This window comes from Cebus imitator, unplaced genomic scaffold, assembly GCF_001604975.1.
Source record: "Cebus imitator isolate Cc_AM_T3 unplaced genomic scaffold, Cebus_imitator-1.0 Scaffold809, whole genome shotgun sequence".
In the NCBI taxonomy this organism is placed as follows: Eukaryota; Metazoa; Chordata; class Mammalia; order Primates; family Cebidae; genus Cebus; species Cebus imitator.
The window spans coordinates 9,685-34,550 of NW_016108124.1; the positions used below are offsets into that span (position 1 = coordinate 9,685).

The window sequence follows — 24,866 nt, forward strand, 5'->3', positions numbered from 1 at the left end:
CCAAACAGAAAATTAATTTTCCTGTTATTTCTCCACTGATTTGTAGCCTTTATTCGATTATTTAAATTTTATATAAACTCAGGTCTGGTTCTGGCCTTTCATCTGTTGATCTGTGCATCCAAACTCTTGGGAATAGAACACTGTTATTACAGTAGCATATTCCACCCTAAGATCCAGTAGAGCGATTCTCAAGATACTACTCTTCTTTTTCAGAATTTTTTTTTAGCTATTCTTCCTGCTTATTCTTCAAGATAAAGTATATAATGATTTTGTAAAATTTCATAACCAATATCTTTAGGGGATTGGATGAGAGTTAGTAGAAGGTGGCCAGGTGCAGTGGCTCACACCTGTAATCCCAGCACTTTGGGAGGCTAAAGCAGGCAGATCACCTGATGTCAGGAGTTCAAGACCAGCCTGACCAGCATGGAGAAACCCTGTCTCTACTAAAAACACAAAATTAGCCAGGTGTGGTGGTGCATGCCTGTAATCCCAGCTACTTGGAAGACTGAGGCAGGAGAACCACTTGAAACCAGGAGGCAGAGGTTGCAGTGAGCTGAGACCACACCATTGCACTCCAGCCTGGGCAACAAGAGCAAAACTCTGTCTCAAAAACAGAAAAAAGAAAAAAAAAAAGAGTCATTAGAAGGTAATCTTAGAACTTATGTGATACGAATTACAAAACTTTGCTGCGAAATATGTAAGAACACAATAATTAAAATTACCTATCAGTTTTATGGAAGAAAACATTATACGATGTCTCTTTCCCCAAAGCCATCAGTTTAGTGAAAATCTGTGCATTTATTGACTATCCAGCGTGGCCAGTGCCTGGCTAGGCTCTTTAGAAACTGCAGAAACCATGGATCATGCTTTTAAGATGAGAAAATGCTTATTCTGTCAGGAATAACAGGCAGAGGCAGTGATAGGGAGGGGCAACTCATCCGGCACCTTGCACTTCTTTAGTGTTTATGCCAAAATATGAAGAAAATATTTGATTGGGTGAATAGCTGCATAAGCCACTTGGAATGGGCTCAATGGAGGATGGAGTGAAAACTGAAAGCCATGCTTCAGTAACAACACAGAGCTCCTGTCAAGGTTTCCGGGGGAGATGGGCTGAGATGACTACCTGGCTTTTGTTTTGCGGAGTGGTATATGCAAGGGGGAAGGGGCGTGGGGATGTGTGTGCAACACTGTAATTTCCTGGCATAGTAGGGGCTGTGGAAGAGAAGAGAAAGAGTAGGCTGGGAAGTGGAAAGGAATTCAGTCATAACAACCGGGAGATATCCACTTGTGCATATATTAAGCTTTACTTTACACACCATACAATACAAATCATCTTTTCCTTTAACTTGCTAAAAAATGTTATGTTACTCACTAACATCATGGAGTTGCATCTGTTTTAGTTGTTTTGGCATCTCTCTAAGTGTTGGCTCTGGCTTGTAATGGGTGTGGGTGAGGAGAGGCCTGGTTTGGGGAATCCAGTCAAATCTGGGTTACACTGTACAGTGATGGAGGCCAAAATCCTTCCATTTCTGGCCCCAATCTAAGTCATCTGGCTGCATTTAGCCACGTGTTTTAATTCCTCCATGCGTCCATCACTACTGTCTCCTCTGTGTCAGAAATATCCTTAAACATCTAATTTCAGTTAGTGGAGCCTGATTGATTACCCTAAGCTGAAGCACCTTATCTCTGATCTGTGCTGTATTGCCCTGTATTTCTGTGGAAATTTTATTGCAGTCTGATTTGCAAAGTCATTTTTATATACAGTTTATCCTCACATTTACAGATTCTGTATCTGTGGATTTGTCTACTGGCTATAATTTATTTACAACCTCAAAATCACTTTCCCAGTCATTTGAACACATGCACAGAGTCCCTGGATAAACTCGTTCCCAGCTGAAGCAGAACTTCTGCTCAGCAATCATGCTATAAATAAGTGTCTTTCTTGAGATATATTTAGTGCATTCGTTTTTTTGTTTTTTGTTTTTTTTATATTTTTGTGCTCTTTATTGCCACTTTCACCATTTACAATGGTCCCCAAGTCTAGTGCTGAAGTGCTGTCTGCTGTTCTTAAACCTCACAAAGCGGTGATGTGCCTTAGGAGAAAACTCATGTGTCAGATAAGCTTTGTTTAGGCAGGAGTGCCTCTGGCTGTGAGTTCAATGTTAATGAATCAGCCACGGCAATCAGATGGTTTGTCTTTACAACCAGACACACGTAAAACAGAGCTAAGTATTAATGTGCTGACGAAAATGTCGTGACCAGAAGCTTACAGTGAACCTGACCTTGTGTCTGTGGTTTACAGAACGTAAGTACCATGAATAACAGGAATCTACTGCATGTCTAGCTGTGACCCCAACAAAAGCCTCCTTAGTTGCAAGTTTCTGTGTTTTCTATTTATATCTGCTGAGTATCAGACCCAGTGTTGGGCACAGAGTATAGCTCAAAAAATATGTACAGAACAGAAAGAGTTGGAAAGAAATGAGATGTGTTGAGAGGGGCGGAATGGAATGGAATAAGATTTATATGGATTCTTGGAGGCAGGGTACTCTTAGGAGCAATTATTCCAGTAGCACAGGGAGATACAAAAAAATCGTGTTAATATTTATAGAACATTTGTTATAAACCCATATCTTGTTAAGCATCTGACATGCTTCATATCATGTAACCCTCATTAAAGGGTAATACAGTTATCCTCATTCTACAGAAAGGTGAAATAACTTGCCCAAGGTCACACAGCTGTCACATCGTTGAATGGGGCTCCAATCCACATTTATCTGGCACCAGTGTTCTTAACCACCTGGGCATAAGGTGAAAAGACGGGCTTGGTGGGGGTTAAAAGCTATGAGTTTCATCAGAAAGATCTCTAGGAAAGAAAAAGGGGGCCTCAAACAGAAGCCAGTCTGAGTCACTGGCTCTCCCTAGCCTGAAAACGAAGACAGTAATGCAGTTAAGTGTGATTTTCCCCTGGTTGGCAACAACACCGTCTTTTGTTTGATTCCAGAAGCAGCTGGCAGAACTCATGTATTACTCATGCTGCAATCATACTTTACCGATGGCTTACATACTCTAGAGTTACTCAGTAGTCAGAGCTGTATCCAACCCTGTTACGCGATTACTACAGGCTTCTGAAAGGGGCTGAGCTTCTGCAGCTGTTGTGTGTTTCCGGCTCCAGCTCCACATCTCCTGGCAGATGGTTTGTGTGAAAAGCACCGCTGACTGTGGGTGTGGGAGACACAGGGCCAAGGGGGGTGGGGAGGCAAGGCAACACAAAGCAAGCCCATGCCGGCTGGGGCCTTGAGTTTGTGCTATGATGCACTTATGAGAGAGGAAAAAAGGAATCTACAAATGAGCGACTGGGGACTACTCCGAAGGTCACTCCTTCAAGCCCTTCTCCTGGAGACGAATCAGCGATTCTGGGCCATTTTGCGAGGTCAACTCTAACCCTCCTATAGCCACTCTGGTGGTATACACCCCGTTATGCACAGGTATTTATGGTTAGATGGATGAAATTAGTGACAATACTAATCTGTACTGTGTTTTCTAAATTTAAGTATTGTTCTAAATGGTTTATAAGATCTACCTGAATTACTTGTCCTCCCCCCACAAAAACCCATGCTATAGGTACTATCATACTATCATGCTGCATATTTTACAGATGAAGTCGAGTGACTTGCACCACAGTACAAAGCTAGCAGTTGTCATAATAGGTTGAATTATTGGCACCAACTCTTCAACCTTCCTTGCTTCCACATTCCTGCTTTGACCTCATTGTGGGCAGAGTGTATTTCCCAACCCTTGACTTTGGGCACATCACTTTGGGAGTGATAGCATGTTAGTTCTGGGCCGAGGCCTTAAGAAGCCCCACTTGTGAGACGGGCACAGTGGCTCACGCCTGTACTCCCAGCACTTTGGGAGGCTGAGGTGGGTGGATCACGAGGTCAGGAGTTCAAGACCAGCCTGGCCAAGATGGTAAAACCCCGTCTCTACTAAAAATACAAAAATTAGGTGGGCATGGTGGTGCATATCTATAATCTCAGCTACTCAGGGGGCTGAGGCAGAGAATTTCTTGAACGCAGGAGGCAGAAGTTGTAATGAGCTGAGATCGTGCCCACTGCACTCTAGCCTGGGCAACAGAGCAAGATTCTGTCTCAAAAAAAAAAAAAAAGAAGAAGATGTACCACTTGTATTCTTGTTTCTACTTAGCCCTCTTGTGTTTCTAACATTACCAGGAACACATGCCTTGGGTGATCTACTGATCAAAGAAGGACGATAGGTGCGCAAAGTCATCCAGACAACCCACATACCTGCAGCAAGAAACAGACCAGCCCCAGCTGCTACAACCTGAAACAGAGCCACCTAGTGGTGTTCAACATAGATCGGAAGAACCCTGAATGAGCCAAAAACACGGGAGTAATCATAAATGCTGGTTTAGCCACTGAGTTTTAGGAGTAGTTTGTTACATGCCAACAACCAACCAACACAGTAATAAGGCTGGAATGCAAGCTCAGCTTGTCTGACTACACTCTGTGTGCATTAAGCTGTAATTTACATTGCCTTCCATGCTCTTTTAAAGTGAAGAAATTGGCTGGGCATGGTGGCTCATGCCTGTAATCCCAGCACTTTGGGAGGCCGAGGTGATTGGATCACCTGAGGTCAGGAGTTTGAGACCAGCCTGACCAACATAGTGAAATCCCATCATTACTAAAAATACAAAAATTAGCTGAGACTACAAGCGTGCACCACCATGCCTGGCTAATTTTTTTGTATTTTTAGTCGAGATGGGGTCTCACCAGGCTGGTCTGGAACTCCTGACCTCAGGTGATCTGCCCACCTCAGCCTCCCAAAGTGCTGGGATTACAAGCATGAGCCACAACACCCGGCCAGCAAAGCTACCTATTAAAGCATTTCTTTGTCATCTGATACAGAAATCATATGTCAGGTACTGGAAATATTGAAATGCCAAATATGGCTCACAGCCCAGTGGGCAAAACCAACCAGTAAACTGTAAATTGTAATTAAATGTTCTATGACAAAGGCGAGCACAAGGTACCTGTATCCAAAATCTCTTAGGAACCATCGTAAACCCTCCTCATCCCAGCTCTTGCTCTGGCTGCTTCTGCAAGGGCCACTTCTGATCTTTGAGCAGGTGCAGTCAAAGTAGCTCACCTAGAGCCCAGTCAAGTATATCTTATTTCCTCACCTGTAGTAACCTGCTAGGTTCTTAGATCTACATAACCCTTGAACAAAGAAAGGGAATAGCAATAGATGAATGTCTCCCCTCTGCATTCGCAGATGAAGTTCTAAGTGTGATTTTATAAGGCTCCTCAGAATGTCCGGAGCGCCAGGCTTCTGTAGCCGCAGCCAGCTTGATAATGGATCCTTGTAGAGTTTGATTGCCCTAGTCCCTCACTCTTGCTTCCCAGAATCATTATCCCAAATCATCCTCCTGAACATATGCCTTGGCCTTCAGGCCATGTTTTTGCCCCAGGCTAATCCAGGGCCCTAATCCATGCAAGGAGGTTAAAGAAGACTTCTTGGAAGAAATAATATCTGAGCTAAACCTCTAATCATGAATAAGTCAGGCAGGTGAACAAGAGAAGGTGGCAAGGGCATGCTTGGAAGAGAAAATAGCATACACAAAGGCACAAATGCTTGAACGTGAATGTTTGGAAACTGCAAAGCGCCTGGTATGACTTGAGTACGGTTCCATTGTAGTACGTAGGACTAAGAACCATGAGTATCTGGAGAGGTAGGCACAGATCGACTCCTGAAAAGCTGCTGACCACAAGCAACCACCACCATCAGCCTCTTCTTTGATTCTGAAGTGGTAGCAATGAAAAGTAAAATAGCTGGATGTTTAAAGGAATCCCAGAAGATTAGAACATACTTTGCAGATGCAAGGGTATTGGACACAGAATAGAATTCAGACTAAAGGAAGGTGGAATTAGAGGAAAGATGTGCTGAAATGGGGCAACAGCTATTTCTCTTTCTCTTTCACATGTGTGCCTACAAGTGTGTGCATGTATGTGGGCTTGCATGCGCGCATACGCACACATATACACCCAGGACGGGTCCAAAAATCCAACAAGCTTAGTCAGAAGTGAGGGAAATTCCACTTGGAGTCAATGAATTGTCAAGAGATAGGAATTATCGGCCAGGCACAGTGTCTCACACCTGTAATCCCAGCACTTTGGTAGCCATGATGAGTGGATCACGAGGTCAAGAGATCGAGACCATCCTGGCCAACATGGTAAAACTGCATCTCTACTAAAAATACAAAAATTAGCCAGGCATGGTGGCACGTGCCTGTAGTCCCAGCTACTCAGGAGGCTGAGGCAGGAGAATTGCTTGAACCCAGGAGGCAGAGGTTGCAGTGAGCCGAGATTGTGCCACTGCACTCCAGCCTGGTGACAGGGCAAGACGCTGTCTCAAAAAAAAAAAAAGAAATAGGAATCAATAGGTTTGGGATAAATGAGGTAGGAACCTACAAACCACAAATCATCCTAGAGCCTGTGATCAGTCAAGACCCAGAAAAGAGAGGAAACTGGGGGCTGGCAGAAAGTTGGGAGCCCAATCTTGCCAGCTGGTTGAGCCACAAAAAGGAATTTCCCCACCCAACTTGCCACATTTTTGGCAGAAGCCCAAGAACTCACAGGTCTAAGCTTCTCTCGCCTTGTCCCCACTATAAGGCCAGGCTTAGGGCACCAAGGGAAGCCAGGGAGCCTCATCCACATGGAATAGGAGTTGCCTGCTCTCGTGGATAAAAATGTGCTTTGAAAGGACTAGCATAAGGTAACATACAAGGCACTAGTTTCATTTATAAGCATACCTTAATAACATCTGATGTTTATCGAGTGCTAACAATGCACCAGCACTGTTCTAAGTATTTTTTTTGTGTGTGTGTGGTTTTGTTTGTTTTTTGAAACAGGGTCTCACTCTATTGCTCAGGCTGGAGTACAGTGACACGATCTCAGCTCTGCCTGCAACCTCCGCCTCCCAGCTTCAAGCAATTTTCCTGCGTCAGCCTCCCAAATAGCTGCAATTACAGGCACTCGCCACCATGCCCAGCTAATTTTTTATTTTTAGTGGAGACAGGGGTTCACCATGTTGGTCAGGCTAGTCTCGAACTCCTAACCTTGTGATCTGCCCACCTCGGCCTCCCAAAGTGCTGGGATTACAGGCATGAGAGCCACTGTGCCCAGCCCCTGTTCTAAGCATTTCTAAGTTATTTTTAAAAAAATGTTTCCCAAAACCACCTCAATAAATGCTGTTAGCTTCATTTTCTAGGAATCACCCTGAGGTGACCATGAAACACTAGCTGGAAGACAGCACAGTGAAGTCTTTTAAAGAGCCCAGGATTCGGGTTCAGGTCATTTTCAGGGTAACTCTTGTCTCCATCATTTCCTATCAGACATGTGGTCAGTCAGGATAACAGGATAATTCACTTTCAAGCAAAAGAAGCTAACTCAAAGTAGCTTGAACAAATAAAAGAAGCTGGCTCACATAACTAGAAGAGGCAGGTATAGGTCTGGGATTGAAAATCATCAGACCCAGGGCTCAAATGCTATCAGAGTGCCTGTCCAGGGTCCATGTTATGTTATTGGCCTCATTCTCTCTCTCATACTAAAGACAAGCTTCCTTCAAGTTGTCAGGGAAGTGGGTAGCTCCAGGGATACTGTGCCCTCTGTGAAGAAAGAGAGCATTTTCTTTCAAAGTGTTCATAAATTCCCAGGGAAAGAGTTTAACTGTTTCTAAATCTTGTGTTCGAACCAACCGCTGTTGTTAGTTGGCTGGGATATTCTGTGACCAGTGACTGGCAGACCCATCAGAATCACATCGAGGGAAAGCATGGCAGTTCTCGGAAGTCTGGAATGTTAGGCACCCAAAATAATGGATGGCCGCCTTTTTTTTTTTTTTTTTTTTTTTTAGGGTCTCACTCTGTCCTCCAGTCTGGAGTACAGCAGCATGATAACGACATATCTCAAACCCCCATGCTAAAGCAATCTTTCTACCTCAGACTCTCAGGTTGCTGGGACCACAGGTGTATGCCACTACATTCAGCCAATATTTTTATTATTTGTAGAGATGGGACTCCCTATATTGCCCAGGCTGGTCTTGAACTCCTGGGATCAAGTGATCTGCTTGCCTTGGCCTTCCAAAGTGCTAGGATTACAGGCATGAGCCACCACACCCAGCCAGTCACTGTATTTTAACCTTGGACATGTCACTTAACTTTTGTCAGCCTTGGTTTCCCTGTCTATTAAAAAAAATAATAATACCTATTGTGCCAAGTTGTTGTGAAACATTAAAAATCATATTTAAAACTTGGCACACAGAGGCATTCAACCCAGGGTGGTCATTTTTGTTATTACTGGTATTCTTATTGTTTTGTGGTTGTTTCTGACACAGATCAGCATTTGAAGCCCATCCCAGATTCCCAGATGTCTAAAGCACTCCTGTCCCCAGGGTGGAGTCCCCTTTGGCTCTGCAGCCAGACGCCTTGCACAACTCAGGTCCTATGTGCCAAGGTTAAGCTGGTTCACCCTCTGACGGCCGCAGAGCAGTGAGCGCCTCCCCAGCCCCAGCAATGTCAATACTGCCTTCCTGACTCCGCCTATTGTATCTGGAGGAAAGTGGCCGGGCATTGTCTTCTAGTGCTCCCCCCAGGAAGCATGATATCACCCTTTAACAAAAGCGGGAAAGCTGACAGATCTGCTGAGATGGGTGTGACCACGACACACACCTCACTGGTCAAGACCTGGGCGAGGGGCTGTGACAAGCACAGAGCAAACGGCAGCCGCCCACGATGCCCCTCAACCCCAAGCCTGACTGGCTCCTTTGGCTACTCCACATTTCTCCCTGTCTTTGTCACACCCACACCACATAAGACATGAAACTGTCAGGGAATGGGTATGCACTCCCTCTATTCAGCAGATGTGTTGAGATGCATCAGGACTCTGCCCATCCGGCACATCCACGTCTTCACACCTGCTCCTGCAGCCTTTGGCAAGAACCATGAGAGAAGAATTATCAGATTCCTGAAGGGACAAAAGGGGGCAAAGCAGGGGTGGGGCTTAGGGGGAAGCAGCCACACCTAGATCTAAAACTCATTCTGCATGTGTGAAGCGAGTTAAGGAATAGTCTGGCCAGATGGGTAGGCATAGGGTTATCAGTTTAAAATTCCAAAAGTAAGGGAGACTACTTTAGACATTCACTTTCCTGAAAGCCAGGAGTGAAGCCAGCTGCTCCCTTCCAGCTCTGGTTTGGTGATGCCACCAGTGCAGCTGGCTCTCTGTAAAATAACACCTGCAGGCTGGTGCCCCCATGCCAGGCCCGGAGGCTGTCACTCTGCTGCCCTCATTTTACTGTCCTCTTCTTAAAATTCTCTTTCCGTGGCTACAACCGCCGCAATTCTCAGAAGTCCCAGGATAGGAATGCGATTGGTTTTGCTTCTCCTCTCAGCCCCTCGCCTGCTGCTTCTGTACCGAATCCTTGGCTATCTGCTTTCTCTCATCCTTCATGTCAATCTCGGAACATACCCATGCGTGTGGCTTCACTTACCATAAACCAAAGATTTCTGGAGAGCCAAATTCTGATAAGTATCTTCACTTACGGCAGGGAGTGGTGGCTTACGCCTGTAATCCCAGCGCTTTGGGAAGCCAAGGTGGGTGGATCATGAGGTATGAGTTTGAGACCAGCCTGGCCATGATGGTGAAACCCCATCTCTACTAAAAATACAAAAATTAGCCGGGCGCAGTGGCGGGTGCCTGTAATCCCAGCTACTCTGGAGGCTGTGGCAGGAGAATCACTTGAACCTGGTAGGTGGAGGCTGTGGTGAGCCGAGATTGCACCACTGCACTCTAACCTGGGCAACAGAGTAAGACTCCGTCTCAAAAAAAAAATTTATATATATATTATATATATTCTTTTATATGTACCCTCAAAATAACATGAACAAAATAATTATTTGCCTTGTCCCAGCCCATCTCCAGCCAGTTCCTTCTGCCATGTTTTCCAGCACACAGAAAGGCACCACCATTATTTAAATCACAGTGCCAGAGCAATGACTTATTCTTCTCCCTCTCTCCCAGCCTTCCATGTGCAACCAGTCAATAACTCCTGCAGTCTCTCCTCCTAAACCCTTCTCATACCCCATTATCTTCACAGTCCACTTGCCTGGAATGTTAGGAAGCCAAATTGGTCCCAGCCTCTGGTCTCTACCATGTTAATCTGTGCTGAAAACTTACTAGAGTGAATTTTTCAAGACATGAATCAGATATGGTATGATAGAAAAAACACTCTGCTAAATTTCAACATGTACAGAATGAGGTACAAGCTACTTAAAAGGGCCTATGAGACCCTTCTTGATCTGACCCCAATTTTAATTCTCTGCCTTCACCCTGCATTCCACTTCACTCAGCTTCCTCAAGCCTGCCCTGCTATTGCATACATACCCGCTTCGTACACATTGTTCCCTCTAATGGGAGGTCTTTTCTTCCTTTTTCAAGTTAGTTTAAAAATCTTTTGGCTATGAGCAACATAAAACTATAACTGGGCATGACTTCTGGTAATTTCACAACTATTTGGGAGTTCTTGCAAAGAGAAAAATCAACCTATCAGTTGGTTTTTAAATATCACTCATGTTCTTTAGTTAAGATTCCATGCTTTTAAACATTTAATTACATTTTATGTTTAATTTGGTTTTGTTTGCTGTTTTTTTGAGACAGGGTCTCGCTCTGTTGCCTAGGCTGAAGGGTAATGGTATGATCATGGCTCACTGCGGCCTTGACATCCCAGGTTCCAGCAATCCTCCCACCTCAGCCTCTAGAGTAGCTGGGACTACATGCACATACCACCATGACAGGCAAATTTTTGAATTTTTTCGTAGAGATGGAGTTTTGCCATGTTTCCCAGGCTGGTCTCAAACTCCTGGGCTCAAGCTATTCATCTGCCTCAGTCTCCCAAAGTGCTAAGATTACAGGTGTGAGCCACTGCACCAGACCTTTATGCTCAATTCAGATGTTGCAAATTTTCATTTTGTATCATTGGACCCAATAAAAACTTTTATAGCCCTTGAAAAGTTCAGATTTTATAAATGCCTTTATTTGCTGTAATATCTCTATTAAATCATTTATTGCAACTTTTTTTTTTGAGATGGAGTCTCACTTGGTCGTCCAGGCTGGAGTACAGTGGTGAGATCTCAGTTCACTGCAGTCTCCGCCTCCCGGGTCCAAGCGATTCTCCTGCCTCAACTTCCCAAGTAGCTGGGACTACAGGTGTGCACCACCATGCCTGGCTAATTTTTGTATTTTTCGTGGAAACAAGGTTTCACCATGTTGGCCAGGATGGTCTCAATCTCCTGACCTTGTGATCCACCTGTCTTGGTCTCCCAAAGTAATGGGATTACAGGTATGAGCCACCACGCCCAGCCTATCACAACATTTTACAATTCATCTGCCTATATTCATTTTTCCCACTAAAATGTGAGCTTAGCAAGGGGAAAGAAATGATTCATCCTTACTTATATTCCCAGTTTCCAGAACAGTACATGGCTCAAAGTAAACCCTCAATAAGTCTTTGTTTATTGAAAGGATAGAGGATTAATAAACGAATTATTGGCATGCAATAAATATCTCAATTAGCATCTGTTGAATAGAAAATATGTATATGTTATAGGCGATATTCAACAGTCGTACAATACCTCATCTTAAGTAAGGCCCTGGTTAGATCCACTTTTATATCTTTTATGTTTCACACCTAACAGAAGAAACTTTCTTTCAACTTTATTTACATCAAATATTTAATATAAGCTAAACTTTTAAGAATATCATTTACAAGATATATAAAATTCATCTGTTATTAGGTTGGTCCAAAAGTAACTGCAGCTTTGCCACTACTTTTTCACCAACCTAATATTATTATTTCAGTGTGACCGAGATCCTTTCTACAAAGCTCTCTTTTCCTTTCAGATCTGCTATGAAGTACCAACATTTTTTTACTGTGACCATAAAACTCCATTCAACAAAAATTACTAAATATTAAATACACGTATAGAAAAGAAACGATATCTATTATGAGAGACTGAGAGGCTAATTGGGCTAAATGTAGCTGCCCAAAGCTCAAAGACACAACCTGCATGGTGAAGGAGCCTAGACTCAGGGGAAGAACATCAGGAGGAAGAGGTGGTCCACGCAAGCTGAGTCCAATTGTGTTTGCAGAGTAGAGATTAAAGATGCCATTTCCAAATGGATGGAACAGCAGGAACAAGAGCCAAGAGGAAAGAATGTGTAGATTGTGGAAATGGGCCTGGTTGAAGCAGACAAGATACAAACAGGGAGAAATGGAGAAGTGAGGGGAGGGTAGATGGGTAGTTGGCAAAGTGTTTGGGTTTATTAACTTGGAATTGGCCAGCACAAAATTTGAGATTGGATTATGCTGAGGTTTTGTACAAGGAGACAGCATCTATTAATATTAGGTGGTTCTCCTACATCCTGGGGAAGATTAGATCAGTCTTGACTAGCACAGTGGTTCTCATAGCAACGCTTCTCTTTTGATTATACAGTCATCATTTAGTAAAAGAGTTCTCACTGGCTAAGCATTTTACAGGCATGGTCACATTCGATTCTCATCACAACCCTGGAAAATGGGTATTTCATTCATAAAAGTTGAGAACAATGTGGCTTAGAGAAATTGAATAACTTGCTTATGGTTATCCAATTTGAGCTTTGACTTCATAATCCATGTTTCCTCCTTCTTCAGTTTTCCTGCTATGTTTGCTGTCAAATCTCTCAGGTCTTCAGTGTTTAATGGATGTGCTCTAAGCAGTAGACTGAAGTGAAGACTACCATTTCTGATTTGGACTTTATAGTTCTACTAATGCAACATATTACAGCTTATTCATTACCTTTTTAGCAAGCAGAGCAAATGTTGGCTTCCATGAGTTCTGTGTATCCCCAAAACCTGGATGTCATGCATGAGAACTTTCAACAAACCTGGTCTCTTCCACATTAAGCATACATAATTTATATTTTGAACCCAAACACAGAACTTGACATTTATCTATTTTGAAATGGTACCTTTTTGTTTTGGTTTTCCACCCTTCCAGCCTAGAATAAACTATTTAAATCCTGAGTCTGTGAGCTTACCAGTAAGATACCTACAGAGAATAAGCAGGTGATACAATCACACACATAGCTTTTGGGGAGAGAGACTCAGAAGGCAAACTGATAATTTCAAAAGAATTTAGAGCCCACCCACTTAAATGCCCCAGAGAATATCACATGGTCTTTTGAGATGAACTTGGAAGACTCCTTCCCTCCTGGAGAGATGCCTTAGAAGAACCAGACTCTTCCAGGAAGCTCTTCCAGGGCAGGGCTGAAAGGGAAATGCTGAGACCTAACAATGAAGACAATGCTTGGAAGGGAGCATCTGTGAAAAAAGCAAAATCCTCCCTTTGAGAATAATTCAAAGGGTGTCTCTGATCCCAGCTACCAGACCTCCACCCTTGATTACTCAGACCTGACACTAGCCTTCCTAGACAAGCCCTAACAAGGAGGTTCCATCTGGGAACACTTCCCTGACCTTACAACTGTTTTCCTCTGCCACCCCAGACACCATGTCTGCTATCTCTGAATACAGTTGTTATTTAAAATGTCAAGTGACACAGTAAAGAGGTATGAAGGCACGAGACTAGAGACTTCCTACTAGATCAGTGTTGATCATGCAGAAGATACTATAAATCACAGTGATTTTTTGGTTTGTTTTCTCTATATACAACTCTTTAGAGAGCAGCCTGGTTTGATGAGGAAAGGAGAGTAGGGAGAAAGCTAATATAAGAGAACCTGCTTGAAAGCTGAAATTAGCAATGATTCTCAGTTGAAAGGAAAGCAACAAAATCTAGGACTATTTGTGAGGAGCTTCTGAGAGCTACACACCTCCTCCGGACCTCCTACAGGTCAGCAGCTCGGCCATCCAGGCCACCGTCACTGAAACAAACGTGACGTATTTTTCAGTCTGTGTGTTCAGAAAAAAGCAATGAGAAACAACCCACTGGACTAGAGAGATAAACCTGTAAGCCGTAAGCCCCTTGCTCCACTGCTATAGTCTACCAGGTGTTTGACTAGAGGAATGAGCTCCTACAGCTGTAGAAATGATCTAGCCAGAATCTTGTTGCAATTACCAAGCCTTGAGCAGTCATGCTCATGGAGGCTTAGCCTAGGAATGCAAGTTACGATTAACACAACAGACCTATCTCAGAAACTAACCTTGCTAGTGTCACCTTTCCTTTCTAACAAGAACATGACCTACTTCCTTTCCTTGGTCCTCTCTCTTTTAAAGGCAGTGCTGTTTTTTCAGGGATCTAAGGTCTACACATGGAGCAAATATTTTGGTCACATGACCTTTTTGTTAGATTTTATGATAATCCTTCTAAGCCTATATTGCAAAGTGCTTTAACAGTCACTTTAGGGGTTAAAAAAAAACTGAATTAAAACAGTTGTATGTGTATTGCTTAACCTACAAAGTGCCGCAGAGAAATTATAGACACCTGGGCTTCACGTTACTATAATCCCTGGTATAGAATCAGTTCCAGATTTCACTTCACTGGTAAATAATGGCACTCAGAAAAAAAAGTAAATCAAAAATGCAACCATGATAATTATTTAAAGGTACATATTATTGGAGAAGCCAACATTAAACAATTTCCATATAAATATACTGAAACCACCAAAAATCTTTCATTTTTAGCAACTTGTGTTACACATTCTTACTTTTAAAAATATTTTTAAATTCTCAATATATTGGTTGTTGAATGCAAACCAAAGGGTCATTAAACAAACTGTATTCAATTCTGTTATTTAATTGGATTAGTTTTTTTGAATATTTAATATTTCAAACATCTAGAAAATATAGCAGATACTTATGTATACTTGAAAATTCTGTTAATATAGCCTGTATCCATGAAGTTTAGTGAATTTTCCCAAATTTATCTCCAATATCAATTCAATTTTTGTTATTATAATGAGAATGTTTTCAAACCAAAGGGGAGAGACTGATGGCAAGACTGATGTAATGTGTAGTTCAGCTTTGGATGAACTACAGCATCCAAACCTGAGGTACAGGTCACACGGGCTGAGTGAGCTAGAGGCACACCGCTGTCTGGAGTGTATGAGCAATATACACATTAAACCCAAACATACTGGCCAACTCTTCCCTCAGTCTGCAACAGCCTTCTATTACTCTCCTGTGTTAACAATCTTGGTAACTGCTTAAATTTTTGCTTCAGTTGGGCCAGTAAACTCTTCATGAATTACTGCCTGGCACACTTATTTTAAATAAAACAAAAATTCTATAGCCCCAATCTCCCTGACTCTAGTTATAAGAAAAAACAAAAAGCCTAGAATATCACTGCTTTGCTTATAATAGGATACAGGTATGAAATCTTTTTACAGAAAGGCATTTTTGTTCTCTTTTAACAGTAACAATCTGTACACTGCCTTAATTGGGCCCCTGTAATTCTCAGCATGAATTTAATTTTTACTGAAGATTTCCTTTAAAGCAGGTAAAACCAGGTTTTTTCTTTAAAAAAAATAGGTAAGAGAACACTCCAGAATGAGAAGCAGGAAAATAATGCAGGATAGTAAGCACATCTCTTCAAATAAGATGGTTTTATCGGTCCTCAAAGAGTTTATAGCAACACGGATAATCACCCAGGAGAGAAACTTAACAAAATCAGTTCACGCCGCAGGGACTTTGCATTTCAATCCTTCCACACATACTGACCTGAGAGTCACAGAGAAATGGTGCCTTTGCTACTGTCACCCTCGTTAATCAGCACTGATGAGATTTAAAGAGAGGACCCAAGTCACTGTTTTTAAAAATACTGAGTTAAAAAAATAAAGCCAAACCTTACCAGAAAGGAGCAAGCTGACTCCACAGAGAACTAAGCTGGCTAAAGAGTCCATGCTTCCCCAAATCTCTCCATCCAGTTTCCACAGATGTGCATGAGGTCCCAAGGATCCTTTCAAAAACCCAGCAGTTAGTGACTTTCCATTCGCATCGTCCTTCTAGGTCTTGTTTACAAGCTAGAGGCAAGAAGGAACTGCACAGAAGCAGGCTGTAACAGTCTCATTTCTGTCTGAGCACAGGGAGTTTTAAGTTCCTTTTTCCTGTTTCCTTTGTAGATTAGGATGGGAAAGGCTGTATCTTAAAGGCATTTGGTATCAGCAGGGCTGGGGGCACTCAAGCCCTATCCATCTTGCGATTCATCAAAACACTTATCTGTCGCTGTTGCTTCTGCTGCTGCTTTTGCTGCTGCTGTAGGGGTAGAGGAATTTTTGTTGGAAGTGTGGGTCCCCGGTCAGCATTTTCAGAAACAATAGGGGTATCCTCTCATAGGCGGGAAACTGAGAATAACAAGCCCTCCACCTATGTATGGTATGCGATGATGACCAATCCTTCTCAGACTTCTAACCGCTCTCCTGGAGCTACTGGGATCTCGGACATAAGGGGCTTCTGGGTGTGGGGAGCCGTTTGGGGTTTTGTTTTCTCAATTCAACCCACATGGTTTGAATTGGGAAAAGAAGGTTCCCGTGATGAGAAAATACAACGTGAAAGGCAATTAATTTCAGTGAGTACCGGTGAGGTCAATGCTCAATGTAGCCACGAGAGACCACAGTCCAAAATTGTTAGCCTGTTTTCCTTCACACAGATGGCCCGTTGGTTGGCCATTAGCCCACAGATACCCATGTTGCTGGCTATAGCTTTAATTTTCATTGGCAATTCATCTGAAAGTGATCGAATTTCTGGAAGAAGTTGGCATAGAAGGATTTTAGTCATGAGAAGGATTTCATTGTCATTGAGCAATGGTGTTTCAGAATCAAATTATGTATAATATTTAAGAACTAATCTGTGTAAAAAAAACAAACATACAGAATTAGATTGAGATGAAAATAGTGCTAATAAGACCGAAGAGAGTAAATGGGCCAAAATGAAAACAGCCATTGAATATACAATATCTAAAATGAGATCAGAGACCCTACACTTAACCAGATGGTAATTTTTCCGCAATATGAATTATGACATTAGATTAGAGGGTGTACTCTTAGCTCAGCATCGACCTTCATGCCTGAGGAAGCTATTATACTCCTCCTTTTCCTAACCGCCACAGGAAAAGGCAGATGCAGCTAGTCTTGACTAATTTCTGTCCCAGGTTTTATCACATCTATGATGATCTCGCGAACCAGTTAATGTTTCCAGTTTGCAGGTGTGAAAATGCCCAGGTTTTGTCTGCAAACAGATCTGGGTTCACATACTGGCTCAGCTGCATGTGTGGCTGAGACAAGCTACTTAGTCTTTTTGAGCCTCAGTTTCAACAGCTGTAAAATGGCCAACTACCTCCTTCCCAGGTGTTTTGAGAGAAATTAATGAGGTTTAAAGATATAAAAGCATTTGGTACTATGCGTAGTTCACTGAAGGTTCTCATTAAATGTTAATTCATCTTTCCATTCAGCCTCAATTTAAATTACAAGAACTTCTACTAAAAAGCTATTTTTTTTTTAGACGGAGTCTCACTCTGTCACCCTGGCACGATCTCAGCTCACTGCAACCTCCGCCTCCCAGGTTCAAGTGATTCTCCTGCCTCAGCCTCTCAAGTAGCTGGGATTACAGGCACCTGCCACCATGCCCAGCTAATTTTTGTATTTTTAGTAGAGAGGGGGTTTCATTATATTGGCCAGGATGGTCTCGATCTCTTGACCTCGTGATCTGCCCACATTGGCCTCCCAATGTGCTGGGATTACAAGCATGAGCCACTGCACCAGGCCTACTAAAAAGCTATTTTCTATTCCTATGAGATGACTTTATCATCATAAAACAACAACAACAGTGGGCCAGACTACAAACATTAGTCTTTGAGACTAACAAAGATATCAATAGATAACAAAACGATTTTTCTGAAAGAGGTAGAAAATAACTTACATACTACCACTATACACTGGTGTCACACTTCTAGAGGTCAGTATCACAAACACAAAGCAAAAGCCTTGTATGCATATCCTTTAGCCCAGAAAATCAATTATTCTTTTTGAGAAAGTCTCACTTTGTCGTCCAGGCTCGAGTGTAGTCGTGCGATCTCGGCTCACTGCAACCTCTGCCTCCCGGGTTCAAGCAGTTCTCCTGCCTCAGCCTCCTGAGTAGTTGGGACAACAGGCATGCGCCACCATGCCTGTCTAATTTTTTGTATTTTTAGTAGAGATGGTGTTTCACCATGTTGGCCAGGCTGGTCTTGAACTCCAGACCTCAAGTGATTTGCCTGCATCGGCCTCCCAAAGTGCTCAGATTACAGGCATGAGCCACTGCGCCCAAACAGAAAATCAATTTTTATGATATACACCAAGCCAAAATCAAACATGTATCCCAAAATTTATGTATAAGGACATTACAGAAGTATAGTTGATAATAATCAAAGCCTAGAAACAATCAAAATAGTCAACAAAAATGGATTATTTATTAAAAATCATGGTATGCAAGAAGTTCAGACAAGTGTTCAAATATTGTGGTGAAAGCAGATTGACACAGAAAGATGTAAAAATGTTTATGGTATATTGTTGATTGGGGGAAAAAACACAATTTAAACAGAATGAAATTTATACCCACTCAATACACACCACAGAAATACAACAAATATATATTAAAGTGTTAAAGGTGACTATTTCTGAGTTGTTGGAAAACATAATTTCTATTTTTTTCTTTATACTTTTCTATAATTTTTAACACTTTTAGAAATAATGAACATATATGTAAAGATGAAGGAGTCTGAGGGGACACCTTTGAGACAGCTGACCCAGGGTAATAGGATGTATACTTTAAAACACACGTTGACAAATAAGAAACAGAATCCAGTCTACGACATATCCCAGCAATCCCACCGCTGGGTATATACCCCAAAGAAAGGAAATAAGTACATCAAAAATATACTTACACTCCCATACTTATTGCAGCACTGTTTACAATAGCTAAGATATGGAAGCAACCTAAGTGTCCATAAGTAGCTGAATGGATAAAGAAAATGTGGAACATCTACACAATGGAGTACTATTTAGCCATAAAAAAGAATGGCATCCCGTCATTTGCAACAATATGGATAGAACTGGAGAGCATTATGTTAAGTAAAAGAAGTCAGACGCAGAAGGACAGACATCACATGTTCTCACTTATTTGTGGGATTTAAAAATCAAAACAATTGAACTCAGGGAGATAGAAAGCAGAAGGATGGTTACCAGAGGCTGGGAAGTGTTGTGGGAGGGTAGGGGAGCTGCTGAGGATGGTTAATGGCTACAAAAATAAAACTGGTTAGAAAGAATAAATAAGACCTGCTATTTGATAGCACAACAGGGTGACTATAGGCAATAATGACTTCATTATACTTTTTAAAATAAAGAGTGTAATTGGATTGTTCATAACACAAAGGATAAATGCTCGAAGGGATGGATACCCCATTCTCCATGATGTGGCTATTTCACATTGCACGCCTGTATCAAAACATTTCATGTATCCCATAAATATATACACCTACTATGTACCTACAAAAACTTAAAATTAATAAATTAATAAAATAGGATAATTTTTAAAAGAAACAGAATCCAGGTACAAAAAAGTGTGGCCTCCAGGAGGTGACCAGGAAGATGGAGTGCCAGCTACCTACAGCACAGCCTGGACATTCTGTCCTTTGCTGATCTGTGGGCACTGAGCCACCAGAGCCATCCCATCTGACTTCTTAAGGATCTTCATGAGCTTCTTTGCGAATCCACTGTAGGTAACAGTGGCCGGCAGAAAAGGAAAGGTCAGGCCAGGTGCAGTGGCTCACCCCTGTAATCCCAGCACTTTGGAAGGCCGAGGTGGGCAGATCATGAGGTCAGGAGTTCAAGACCAGCCCGACCAACATGGTGAAACCCGGTCTCTACTAAACATACAAAAATTAGCCAGATCTGGTGGTGCACGTCTGTAGCCCCAGCTACTCAGGAGGCTGAGACAGGAGAATCACTCGAACCTGGGAGGTGGAGGTTGCAGTGAGCAGAAATCATGCCATTGCACTCCAGCTTGGACGACAGAGCAAGACTCTGTCGCAAAAAAGAAAGAAAGAAAAGAAAAGGAAGGGTCATCAACAATTAAGGTTTGGCCTTCAGCCAGGACACCACAGTTAAAGTGACCACACCCACCCTGTTCTGGCTGTGGAAAATGCCTGACCCTCTCCAAACTCCATTTACTCTAAACCTTCTCAGCTATTGCAGCATTTTTCTTTTACTTTTTCTTTTTTTAACATTGAAATTGAAAGTACTGTGCTATTCACTGTAGGAAGAGACACAGAAATAAAAGATTCTGTCTCTGCTTTTAAAGTTCATAATTACAAAATCCCAGTGTGGTGGCACTGCATCAAAACAGGAAGAGTTAAATAACAAAATCAGGCGTTGTGCAGCTGAACACCAAGGGGTGGTACAAGCAATCAAGCTCTTCTTTGTTTTGTTTTGTTTTGTTTTTGAGACGGAGTCTTGCTGTGTTGTCCAGGCTGGAGTGCAGTGGCACATTCTTGGCTCACTGCAAACTTCGACTCCCTGGTTCAAGTGACTCTCCTGCCTCAGCCTCCTGAGTAGCTGGGATTACAGGCACACACCACCACACCCAGCTAATTTTTGTATTTTTAGTAGAGACAGGATTTCACCACACTGGCCAGGATGGTCTCAATACCCTGACCTTGTGATCCTCCCACCTTGGCCCCCTAAAGTGCTGGGTTTACAGGCATGAGCCACTGTGCTCAGCCAATAAAGTTCTAGTAGTTTGCTTTGGTATCCTTTAGGCTAGAGAGCACCAATTCTCTTATGTTTTTTTCTTTTCCTGGTATTTCCTAGACGGAGGTGGCATCTTTCCAGATAGACTGTAAGCTCTTAGGGCAGGAGCTTTGTACTTTATTTGGAATGATCCTCTATGCCTTCTCTCAATGGCTTAAGGGAAGGAGCAACCTAGATGTCTTTGCAACCATTGTGAGATCATGTGGCCACAGATAACGCAGACTAGATATAGATAGAATAGATAGGACACAGATAGAATAGGTATTTCCCTGCCTTGGGAAAAAAAAAGCTTCAAAAAATGATAAAATAACATGAAAAGAAAAAATAACCTCCTATTCCTCCTTCAAAATACAATTCAGGCTGGGTGCTATGGTTCATGCCCGTGATCCCAGCACTTTGGGAGGCCGAGGCGGGTGAATCACTTGAGGTCAAGAGTTTGAAACCAGCGTGGCCAACATGGTGAAACCCCCATCTCTACAAAAATACAAAAATTAGCCAGGTGTGGTGGTGCATGCCTGTTATCCCAGCTGCTTGGGAGGTTGAAACAGGAGAATTGCTTGAACATGGCAGGTGGAGGTTGCAGGAAGCTGAGATCGTGCCCCTGCACTCCACCTTGAGGACAGAGTGAGACTGTCTCAAAAAAAACAAAACCAAAAATCTCAAATGTTACCCCATCTATGAAACCTTCCTCTAGGTAGCTACCGATACCTAACAAACCACCCCATAATGTGGCAGCTTAATACAACAATCATTCATGTAGCTCATGATTCTGTGGGTCAGAAGTTCAGACTGCCCTGGACAGTTCCCCTGATCTCAGAGGGCCTCCCTCATGTTTCCCCAGTCAATTGTCAGCCATTAAGGCAGTTCAGCTTCAGGTATGGGCTGACTGCCTATGTGGCAACAGGGCTGACAGAGCTGTAACTCTCTCACCTTTCAACAAGTTAGCCTGACTTAATGTGGTAGGCTCAGAAATCCAATAAACTGAGTGGAAATATACAAGTTCTCTTGAGGCCTAGGCTTAGGATTAGCACAGCATTACTACCGTACATTCTGTTGGCCAAATCAAGTCACATCACGAAGACTGCATCCAGGGGTGGAAAAATAAACTCTACCTTTTGATTTGGAGAATTATAAAGTCATAATGCAAAGTGTGAGAATAAAATAAAATCAAGAATTTTGGTCATTTTTTTTTTAAAGTCAGGTTTGTTGGGATATAATTTACATATAGTAAAATTCACTACCTTTTCAGAAAATTGTGGTAAAAACATACATACCATAAAATTTTCTATCTTAGCTGGTTTTAATTCTACAGGCCAGTAGTGTTAACTATACTTACATTCTTGTACAACAGATCTCTAGAATTTTTTTTTTTAGATGGAGTTTCACTCTCGTTGCCTAGGCTGGTGTGCAATGTGTGATCTCGGCTCACCGCAACCTCCGCCTCCCAGGTTCAAGTGATTCTCCTGCCTCAGCCCCCTCTTCCAACTAGCTGGGATTACAGGCATGCTCAGCACGTCCAGCTAAGTTTTTGTATCTTTTTTAGTAGAGATGAGGTTTCTCCATGTTGGTCAGGCTATTCTCAAATTCCTGACCTCAGGTGATCCACCCACCTCGGCCTCCCAATGTGCTGGGATTACAGGTGTGAGCCACCGCCTCTAGAACTTTTTGTCTCAAAAAACTGAAACGCTATATCCCTTGAAATCCCCATTTCTCCTCACCCAACCCTTTCAACCGCCATTCTACTTACCCAAGTGAATCCTGCAATATTTGTCTTTTTGTTACTAGCTTATTCCACTTTGCATAACGTCCTCAAGGTTTATCCAAGTTGTAGCAAGTGACAAGACTTCTTTCTTTTTTAAGGCTTAATAAGAGTCCATCATATGTATAAACCACATTTTCTATATCTGTTCATCAGTCCATAGACATCTGAGTTGCTTCCACCTCTTGGCTGTTATGAGTAATGCTACAATGAACATGGGTATGCAAATATGTCTTCAAGATCCTGCTTTTAATTCTTCTGGATATATGCCCAGAAGTAGGATTGTGAGATTATATGGTAATTATATTTTTAATGTTTTAAGGAACCTCCATACTGTTTTCCATAGCAGCTGCTCCACTCTGTGTCCTCACCAACGGTGCACCCGGGTTCCAATTTCTCCATATCCTCAATGCTGGCCGTTTTCTGGGTTTGTTTGTTATTGATGATGATGTTGTTTTTGGATAGTGGGCATCCTGATAGGTAGGAAGCGGAAATGCACTCACTCCTTTTAAGTATACAGTTTCATAACTTTTCACAAATGCATATCTTGGTATAATAAGCACTCCAATCACCCCAATATCCATCACCCCAAAAGTGTTCTTAAATCTCATTGTAGTAAATCTCCTCCCGCAACTAACAGCCACAGGGAATCACTGATCTGTTTTCTATCCCTATAGTTTTGATTTTTTTCAGAAGGTCATATAAAGGAATCATACAGAATATAGCTTTTTAAATCTGGTTTTTTTCATTTGCCGTACTTCGTTTGATAAATCCATGTATTTGCACGGATGAGTAATTTGTTACTTTTTTGTTCCTGAAAGTATGCAAAAGGACATACCACAGTTTGCTTACATGTTCACCATTTTATCTATTCACTATTTGGAATATTTTCAGTTTTGAGTGATTAAGTCCCTATAACTTTAACCATCTTTATAATTTAATGTTCATAAGTTCAAATACATATTTTTCTGTGAGCATGTTTTTCATTTCTCTTGGGTAAATATCTGGGACCGAAATTAAGGAACTCCTGAACTTTTCTATTGTGGTCATGCCATTTTTTATTCTCATCACCAACATGTAAAAATTCTATAAGTCACCACAGTGTTCACAGAAAACTAAAGAAAGAAACACAGTTTTAGTTATCTTTCATCCTTGCTAGCTCTTGTTATGGTCACTTTTTGTGTGTTTGTTTTTTAGCCATCCTAATAGGTGTGCAGAGATATAAGTCAATGTGACTTAAATTTACATTTCTCTAATAACTATGTTGAGTATTTTCTTATGTGCTTTTTGCCATCCATTTTTCTTCTTTGTAAAGTGTTCAGATTGATTGCCCATTTTCCAATCCAGTTGTTTCTTATTATTGAGTCTTGAGTCTTTTATGTACTTTTGTCAAAATATGTGATTTGCAATGATTTTCTCTCAATGTGTGGCTTGTCCATTTTCTTAACACTGTCTTTTGCAGACCAAACATTTTTAATTTGTAAGAAGTGTAATTTATACAGTTTTTCTTTAATAAATAGTGCTGCTCACTGTTTACAATAGCAAAGACCTGGCACCAACCCAAATGCCCATCGATGATAGACTGGACAGGGAAAATGTGGCACATATACACCATGGAATACTATGCAGCCATCAAAAACGATGAGTTCGTGTCCTTTGTAGGGACATGGATGAACCTGGAAACCATCATTCTCAGCAAACTGACACAAGAGCAGAAAATCAAACACCGCATGTTCTCACTCATAGGTGGGTGTTGAACAATGAGAACACATGGACACAGGGAGGGGAGCACTACACACAGGGGTCTGTTGGGGGGAAATAGGGGAGGGACAGCAGGGGGTGGGAAGTTGGGGAGAGATAGCATGGGGAGAAATGCCAGATATAGGTGATGGGGAGGAAGGCAGCAAATCACACTGCCACGTGTGTACCTATACAACAAACTTGCATGTTCTTCACATGTACCCCAAAACCTAAAATGCAATAAAATAAATAAATAAATAAATAGTGCTGCTATATTATATGTAAGGAACCTTTGCCCAACACAGGCCATAAAGATTATTTCTTACGCTTTGTTCTAAAGGTTTCATAATTTTAATACTTAGGTAACATTCAATACTTAGGTAACGTTGTATAATGTGTCAGGTATAAGTTGAGGTTTATTTTCCTGCGTGTGTGTGCCCAATCGTTCAAGCATCATTTTTTGAAAGGACTATCCTTTCTGCATTGAATTTTTTTTGCACCTTTGTGTTCCATTCATCTATGTG

The 24,866-nt window shown here is 42.0% G+C and overlaps 1 long non-coding RNA gene across 1 annotated transcript; it reads right to left on the bottom strand.

Moving 5' to 3' along the window:
• Positions 1–939: 939 nt before the first annotated feature.
• LOC108297520 lies at positions 940–16,495 on the bottom strand. Its single transcript, XR_001822240.2, has 3 exons — positions 15,911–16,495; positions 13,931–13,937; positions 940–951 (listed from the first exon to the last, which is right to left on the bottom strand). It is a non-coding gene; the product is annotated as an uncharacterized LOC108297520 (long non-coding RNA).
• Positions 16,496–24,866: the final 8,371 nt, after the last annotated feature.